At 48.6% G+C, this 8,811-nt stretch overlaps 1 long non-coding RNA gene across 1 annotated transcript; it reads right to left on the minus strand.

Moving 5' to 3' along the window:
- Window positions 1-525: 525 nt before the first annotated feature.
- Window positions 526-7,785, minus strand: LOC124418043. Its single transcript, XR_006939316.1, has 3 exons — window positions 7,259-7,785; window positions 1,626-1,892; window positions 526-844 (listed from the first exon to the last, which is right to left on the minus strand). It is a non-coding gene; the product is annotated as an uncharacterized LOC124418043 (long non-coding RNA).
- Between the last annotated feature and the right edge of the window lie 1,026 nt (window positions 7,786-8,811).

The following is an 8,811-nucleotide window of genomic DNA, read 5'->3' on the forward strand; positions in this document are numbered from 1 at the left end:
AGCTGTGCTGGCACTTGGCAGCAAACCACCAAACCCACAAAGTTGTGTTTAATTTGCTGTTAGAGGACAGGCTGAGTCTTCTTCGCTCAATTATCCCGAGCTGATCTTTCAGCAACCGCCCTGGAGAAATGCCACCGTGCGGCTCTCCATCCCCATATCTCCATCCTGGGTTCACCCAAATGCCTCAGGACCCCGGTCCCCAGCTTGCAGTGGCTCCACGTGCATAGCAGAGTGACAAGGGCAAGCAGGAATAACCCCAAGAAGAAGGGCTGGGGAGATTCTTTTGCTTCTTGCAGGGTTTCTTTCATAGAATCATAGAACTGTTTGAGTTGGAAAGGAGCTTTAAAGGCCATCTGGTTCAAACTCCCTGCAATGAACAGGGACACCCACAGCTCCATCAGGTACTCAGAGCCCATCCAGCCTGACCTGGGGTGTCCCCAGGGATGGGGCACCAGCACCTCTATGGGCAACCTGTGCCAGTGCCTCACCACTCTTATTATAAAAGACTTCTTCCTTATATCCAGACTAAATCTCCCCTCTTTTCATTTGAAACCATTTCCCCTTGGCCTATCCCAGCAGACTCTGCTAAAGAGTCTTTCCCTTTCTTTCTTACAGCCTCCCTTTAGGTACTAAAAGGCTGGTGCTGGGCTTTGCTTGGTGCTTTCCCGCTTCCCCCTCATCCAGGATGTCATTCTTCTCTTTTCTATTTTTACCCAAATCCTTGACATCTTCAAGTCAGCAGCCTGGAGGAAATGGATTATCCCAGCAGTGGCATTGCACCGTTCTGGCCCCAAGAAAACTTCTCCTTCCCAGGGCTCACCGCATTCCTGACCTGGCTGCAGCCCTGCAAAATAGGAAACACGGTGCCCATTAGCTTTGTTCACTAAAACTTTGTGATTAGTCACCATATCCTTCCCGTACATGGGAAACAGCAAGAAAGGAACATCTCCTGCTGGATTTGCACGTTTCAGCACACACAGCCTAGGAGACCCCATATCCTTCCATCTCATCCTGGGGGGGATCTCTGTTTGCTCAAGGCCAGGAAGCTGCTTCCCTGCATCCAACATGTGGTGACATTGCAAACAGGACACAGAGATGCACTGAGGTTTTTTGCCAACTGCAATGGGACCGATGTTGGTGTTCATTTTGTCCCACCCTTGCTATGCCGAATATAATTTTGATGTTTCCATCGTTTCATTCTGCAACTACTGGGCCTGGTGCTGTTTTTTTTTTTCCTTGTGATTTTTGTTTTGTCAATTTTGATGAAAAATCAGCTGTTGGGTCCCACTGTTCCTTTGTCTAAAACATGCGGAGATGTGCAGAACAACCATTGCCTGAGGAGCATTTAAAGGCAGCACCGGGAGAAACTCCAGAGCAGCTCTGCAGAGAGCTCCCACGTTCCTGAGATTCCTCTTCCAACGCTCCACAGACAGGCTCGCAGTTTTATTTGCAAAAACTGGGAAAGCTTCCAAATCCGAGCCTGTAAAGCCTTCCTCTAAGAAAAAAAAAAAAAAAAAAAAGGAAGAAGAAAAGTAGGAAAATCACATTTTCCCCCACCGTGGAGCAAGAGAGGCTCACAAGCAGCAAATCCGCTGCAGATGTGCCCTGGTGCTACAAGCACTCACCACCAATGTGCTGCTTCCCAGCAAGGGCGCGTGGTCCAGGAATCCAATCTGCAAGCACAGCACTGGTTTATGTCTCTTCATCAGCAGGGAAATCCAAGGTGGGAACACATAGCACATGCTGGAAGCCCTGATGGAGCAGGGCCCCCTGGCTGAGCTCTCCCACCCACTGTTCACACTTCTGGCTGTATCCATCCCTGTACAGCTGCTAAATTTCTTGGGGTGAACATGCACCTACGTGTCAGACCCTTGCAGTCACCTTCATTTCTCCTGAAAACAGAGAAAAAAGAAAATGGGAGGCCAATTGCATCCTGGCTTGCATCAGAAATACTGCAGCCAGCAGGACCAGGAGGTGACCATGCCTCTGTACTCTGCTCTGGTGAGGGCACACCTAGAGTGCTGTGTTCAGTTTTAGGCCACTCAACACAAGAAAGACACTTCTACTACTACGCTACTACTACAAGAAAGACATCAAGGCCCTGGAGCGGGTCCAGAGAAGGGCAACGGAGCTGCGAATGGTCTGGAGGACAAGTCTTACAGGGACTCTCCCATGTAAGAGTGGTAGGACAAGAGGTAATGGTCTCTCAGAGTGGGATTCAGATTGGATATTAGAAGAAGTTTATTCTTTGCAACAGTGGTGATGCCGTTGCACAGCTGCCCAAGGACATGGTGGGGTCACTGTCCCTGGAGGTGTTCCAGCACTGTGGAGATGTGGCACTGAGGGACGTGGGCAGTGACATGATGGTGATGGGTTGATGGTTGGACTCGGAGATCTTGGAGATCTTTTCCAATCTGAATGATTCTATGATTGTAACGTGGGATCAGGGCTTTGTAACACACTTGGGTTTTGTTCCTTCATTCGATTTATAGAATCAGAGCTGTTTAGGTTGGAAAAGACCATTAGGATCATCAAGTCTAGCCACCAACCTACCACAAGTTTGCCTCTAAAGCATACCCCTAAGCGCCACATCCACAGGACTTCTAAATGTCTCCAGGGATAGAGACCACCATAGAACCATAGAATCATTAATACTGGCAACGACCACTAAGATCATCTATGTGGGCAGCTTGTCCCAGTGCTTAACCACCCTTTCCATGAATAATTCCTTCCTAATATCCAATCTATTATCCCATCAGAGCTCAGGAAAGCCACTGACACCGAGAGGGCACAGCAGCCCTCCTTCCGAAGTGCCTCACTTGGCCAATTTGTGACATCGTCAGGAGAGAAATAAAAACCTGACCCCATGGACATGACGGGGTTTTAGCCTAATTTGAAACATCCCTAACACTCCTTTGGTTTGCTGGTGTGATTCTTGCAGTAATCACCTTTCAGATACAATCTGCTCCAGCTTGCTGCAGCCTCTCCCGAAGGATGGAAATTGCTTGAGCAAAGCAAGGTGGATGGGTTGCAAACTCTGCAGCCCAAACTCTGCTGGGTTACTTGGCCTCACCATGTAAAAGCACAAACATTGGTGCAGAGGGGTCTGGTAGACCCTCTTTTGCAGGCATCAGTCTGTTAACAACCCACACAAAAGTACCTTGCTAAAAAGGAATGATACCATTACGTTCACAGGTTTTCCCAAGACAATCTTCCACTTTCTGTAATGCAGAAGCAGCCCAGCACTGAGATCCATACTCAGATCTGTAGTGAAGTGCATTCATTCAATTATCAATAAGCCTACAGCTGCCCTACAGATAGTCCCAGTTAGCAGTGGGTCCCCCACTGGGCCATGGGAAAAGACAGACATGGCCCTGGCACAGCTCAGCCCCAGAGGTGGGAGTTGCTGTAGGGTCAGTTTGGAGGCAAGATGGAAAACTTGCATTTTGCTGAATGGCTCTGATCAAAGAGCACACTGCGTGCCCCACCGCCAGAGCGAAACCCATGCCACTGTGCTCACACATTGCAGACAAACCCTTCCTGTTATCAGGAAAGGGAATTATTTGCTACTGGACAACGTACTTGTGCCTCGCAGCTATTCGGCTGCGCAAGTACGTGGAGCATTGCTGATAACTCACTGAGGGGAGTCTGGAAAATGGATTCTGCAACGAGATAATTCTGCTTGTAGACTCTTATTTTATGTATTTCAGTTTCCTTCCTCCCTCTCTACCACTCCCCCTCCTACCTTTTCCCATTTACATCTAAATGGGATCTTTGTTTTCTCTGAGTCAATATTTAGTCACTTGTTCCCCATTCAAGCCTCCAGAGCTCTGTTTCCAAGAGCAGAGCCCTTCCCTGGGGGCAGCAAGGACTGAGCTGGAAGATGAGAGGAAGATGCCAGAGCTGTGCCCTGCAGCTCCTTTGGGTGCTCACAGTCCACTCTTGTCATGAGTTTTGCACATGGATTGGTAACCAGCTGAGCCAAACCTCCTTATTCCAAGCACCCAGAAATAAAAGCCACCTCCCATATGCTGCTACCAATGGTATTTGATATTATGGAGATCCAAGATTGCACCCACTTTCAATGTTGATTACACCAGCAGACGGAAGTTCCCATAACTTTAGATATAAAGACACTCCCTCAAGGCCCCTCACAAACGAGGATGTATTTCCAGCTAATCGCTGCGGATCCTCTCTCTGCAGATCCATGCATTAGCTCCAGGAATGAGGAAACCTGTCCATTAAAGAATTGATTTCCACTGAGGCATCAGCCGCTCATTGCCCACTGTTGTCACAACAGCTGATGGGGCTCGGCTGATGCTCAAGACTCCAGCAATTCTGGTCATTGCTTTTTCTTGCTTTTTGCAGTAAAGCCACAATATATAGGCAATGTTTGCTCCTGAGCTTGTCTATATGCAAAGGAATTATTGGCTTATTGGCAGGCTGAGCTACACCCACTGGAACACAAAGCACCACTTGTCGTTACTTTGATGAAAGCCTCTCTTAAGGCACATGCTCTAACTAGATTTAATTTATGTTTGTAAATAAGCAGATACAGCAAGCAGGAAAAAAAAAATGAGAAGATCTTTTTTTTGTCTTACACCAGGCAGCCACACAGAGTTGTGCTGAAGCAAACGCAGGTTGGATTACAGTCTGTGGACACAGGAGGTTTTCCAGCTGTAGACCCAATCGTAATTTCGCAGTTCCACCACGTGGAGAAGCCCATAAGGTGTAACATCCAATGGACTTCACCCGACCTCATGCACATAACCACATGGACTCTGGGAGGTTGCAGGCACCATCTCAGTGCCTGCCTGCATTGCTCAGCAGAAGGGTCTTCACCTTGTGGGTCAACGGGAAAAGAGAAATACTGAAGGGTCAGGAAGAAAAAAAGATTTGGTTTTGGTGTGAGGACACCAAGAGATGTCCAGGGCATGGATGATCCCACGTTATCAGCTCACCCTACCGGAAGGACGAAGGTAAGTTTCCCTATGACTAAAAAATAGCAGGAAGAGTTGGGACAGCTGCAGTTGGGATGGTGGCCAAGGAGCTGGGGAGGATCCGTGAGATGCCTACGTAGGGGCAGCTGGTGGATGACTGTTGGAGTCTTTGCTGTGAGCAAGGAGGATCCTGGTGAAAAGAGGAAAGAGCATCAGCAACTTTCACAGTGAAGAATGGGAAAAAACAGATCTTACACCTTCTTCCCATGGGGAGATTTGTAGCAGACCAGAGAGAGAAACCACCTCCTTCAGCTGAGCTTTCCCAAGGACACACGTGCCTACTCAAACATCTTTATAGGCACACATATCTAATTTTGACCAGAGGTAACTCAAATCATACCAGACCTACAAACACTAGGCTGGCACTTGGACCCAAGCCCCTTCTTCCTCCTAAGCCACTGACTACAGTAGGACAGTTTTGCATCTGGTTTCAGTGTAATTCTTCTGCCTGCTGCCTCAAAAACACATGGAGATTGAATTATATAACAATACTGCTTAAGCACTAGCAAAATGCACAATTTGATTAAACTCAGCAATGCACCAACTCAGAGATCTGAAAAGACAGCCATGTGCATCTTAACAAAGTTAAAGCCCAAAGCTTTTCATTTCATCCTAATGGATAGCAAAGGTCATTCTCCATTTGATAAATGACGACAGCATTGCTGCATTTGTCTTCTGGCTGGCAGTGCTGGATTCCTCTGAAGCTCGTGTTAATGAGATTCCTCCTACCACAGAAACGAAATCCTCCAGTGAGGCACTGGCACTGGATTTATTGCCAAAAAAACACCTATTCTGCATGCACCCAACAGGATAAATGCAGCTTCCCATCTTGCTGGAGAGGTGCCCGCAGCGAATGTGTCCTGATGGAATGACGTTGTCCGTGACATAAGTCCCAAGTGTGAGAACTAACTCTGTGATGAGACATATTTCTTCTCCCCATGACTCAGCTGAGCAATATTTTTCACAACGAAAACATATCAGCAAAGAATTAAAGTGCACGTCCAATATTTGCCCCATGGGGATAGTGCTTAAAATAGAGCTATCAGCCGGAATCCAAGAGGGGTGATATTTTTCTTGCTAAACCACCTGGCAACACCCAGAATCCATGAAGTTCCCAAGGTGGACGGTAAATTAGTAGAGCTGCATCCATGTGCTTAATGCTTACTCCCTGCATCCAGTGCAGTGAGAGATGAATGAGTGACAGCTGTAGAAGATATGAGACATCTCTTCCAAGGGTGAGATAAGAGCCACAGGGGAAGAGAGACCGGAGAGCAGTACAGGGAGTGAGATTCTGCCAAACAGGATAAAGATACGGGAGAAAGACAGGGAAAAAGACAAAGGAAGAATTTCTCCAGGGAGAGGGTGACCAAGCACCAGAACAGGCTGCCCAGGGAGGTGGTGGAGCCCCCATTCCTGGAGGTATTTAAGAGATGCGTGGACGTGGCACTAAAGGATACTGTTTAGTGATGGGTCAGGATGATGGCTGGATTTGGTCATCTTGAAAGTCTTTTCCAATTCAAATGATTCCATGATCCTACGATTCACAGGGCTATTCTGCAGGTAGGGGAGGAACAGAGCCAGGGGAGAGCCCATTGCACAGGCACATGAAAGGCTGCTTATGTTTTAATGCCTCAGCAGCACCAGCCCTACTCTGCCCAACCAGGACAATCTGTGGGCAGTAGAATATGCTGAGGAGCCTGTAGCCACCAAAACATGGCACCTCTGGGTGCAATCCCTTGTGCAGCAGGACCTACAGCATGAGGGGCACAGCACAGCCAGTCAAGGGCAGAAATGGTTTAAAACAGTGTATCTGTCACCTCACCATGCTCCCTCTGCATCTGTGTTTCCAGACTCTCCGTCACCACAACCATCTTTCCAAGCTCTTTGCACAGACAGGACGACAGCAGAGACCTCACACTGCCATCACGCAAAACCCCATGACTTCAAAGCCCAAAGCAGCCCCAGTCTACAAGACAACCAGCACCAGGCTGAACGTTGCCCCAGGGAACCAAACCACTCCTCGGCCCCATATCAAAGGGCACGGAGCTGACACATGATGGATTCCCAACCCATCCCATGCCAGGCACACACAATGGTGCCTTTCATCCCAGCCTCCAAAAGTCACCTCCTCGGGCAGACACATGGCCTCTCTGCCCATGTGACTTCACAGTCAGACAGACAGGAGCACTAAAACCCAAATCATGTTTACGCCTTTAAGGCTGAGTCACACGGATCTTGCTTGGTCATGGACTCCTTACCCATCACATCCAGGTGGATGCACTTCTTGAAGATCTTCTTTGCCCTCCCACTTTCACCTCCGTGCTGCCTATAAGGATGCTTCATCTCCATCCTGGGCTGTGCTAATAAAGCACACAGATGAGCTTGGATACAGAGCTGTAACAGTGCCTGCAACTCGTTAAAGGTTATCACGGCTGAATTACTCATCCCGGGGGGCAGGCGGGGGGAAGCAGCTGACTCACATTGTGAGACCAGAGCCCTGATTTTCCCCCTGGCACGGGGTTGCTATGTGAGCACAGGCTGTGCTTTTCCTCCATAACTGGTTCTTTTTTTCAGGACTAGTCTCACCCAGTGAAGCTCTGCTCCTGGGTAAAGGGTTGGGGAAGTACCAGGATAACAGTAAATTAAAACAAAGCAAAGAGTCCAGATTTCCCCTTCTGACACACTCTGTATGGTTTTGATCTGCAAGCAGAGCTGCTAAAGACAGCGTGATATCTGCACAGTGAGCAAGGAACCTTGGACCTAGCCCTGAATTTTAAAGGTTTGGTTTGAGTTTTTGCAAGAAGCCCCTTGCAGATATTTGCAAGATGCACATCCCTCACTCTTCACAGCAGAGATGCTCTTGCAGAGCCAGCAAGGATGGGAGAGGAGGTGACCTGACCAAATACCAAACCCCCTGAAGCCTAAACCGCTTGGAGAGGATTCCCCTGGTTGCTCCCCATGACAGTACGCAGCACTTCTGGCAGCCCCTGGTGCTTTGTGCACCCTGAGGGTGCCTGGTTCAAACCTCTTCCCAAAATTCCCCTACACACCACACATTCCATCCTGACCTCTGCTCACATCTTGCTGTGTGCTAAGGGAAAAAACAGCTGACGTGCATGTACTTAAGTTTAAAAAACCATTAAGGCTCTTAACACAACCATAAACCCACCAGACCCCTCCACATGCTGGGGTGGGCTTAGCACCCAAATCTCTGGACCCAAATGGTGTTTGGGCAGCAGACAAGAGCAGGCTCAGAGGAACTGCTTTTATTCAAGCCTGACCTTGACAACTTCGCAGCAGCCCTTTGCAAACACCCCCCGTGGTCATGTAAGCACCATGGGCAGCATCTCTTGGGGATGACACGGCAGGGCGTGGGCTGCAGGTAGGACACTTCTTGCTTTCCCCCTTAAGATGCAGCAAAACCCCTCTCCAGCAAAGCACTCCTGTTTTCTTCCAACTGCCTGCCTTACTTTTGTGTCACGTTGCTCGCTAAAAATACCCCTTGCCAGCAAGAGGGGAGTTATTTGGGGTACCTTTGTTTATCTTGGTTTGGAGAGAGTGCCATCAGCTGCTGCACTCCTCCTGAAAATCAACTTCTGCAAAACCCATCGATGCTGTGCTGGCTCTCTGTTCCTGGGGTGATGGTCGTGGCTGCATGTCGCCAGTGCAAACAGACAAGAACATAAAAGCCCATCTGACCTACAGTTTTGGGGGAGATTGCATAGTCCCACGCATCACAGTTTGAGGATTTGAATGGGTTTTTCTGCAAGTGCATCCCTGGCCTCAGGAAAAAGCAGAAAGAGAAAGCCCA

This window comes from Gallus gallus, chromosome 5 (assembly GCF_016699485.2).
Source record: "Gallus gallus isolate bGalGal1 chromosome 5, bGalGal1.mat.broiler.GRCg7b, whole genome shotgun sequence".
Lineage (NCBI taxonomy): Eukaryota > Metazoa > Chordata > Aves > Galliformes > Phasianidae > Gallus > Gallus gallus.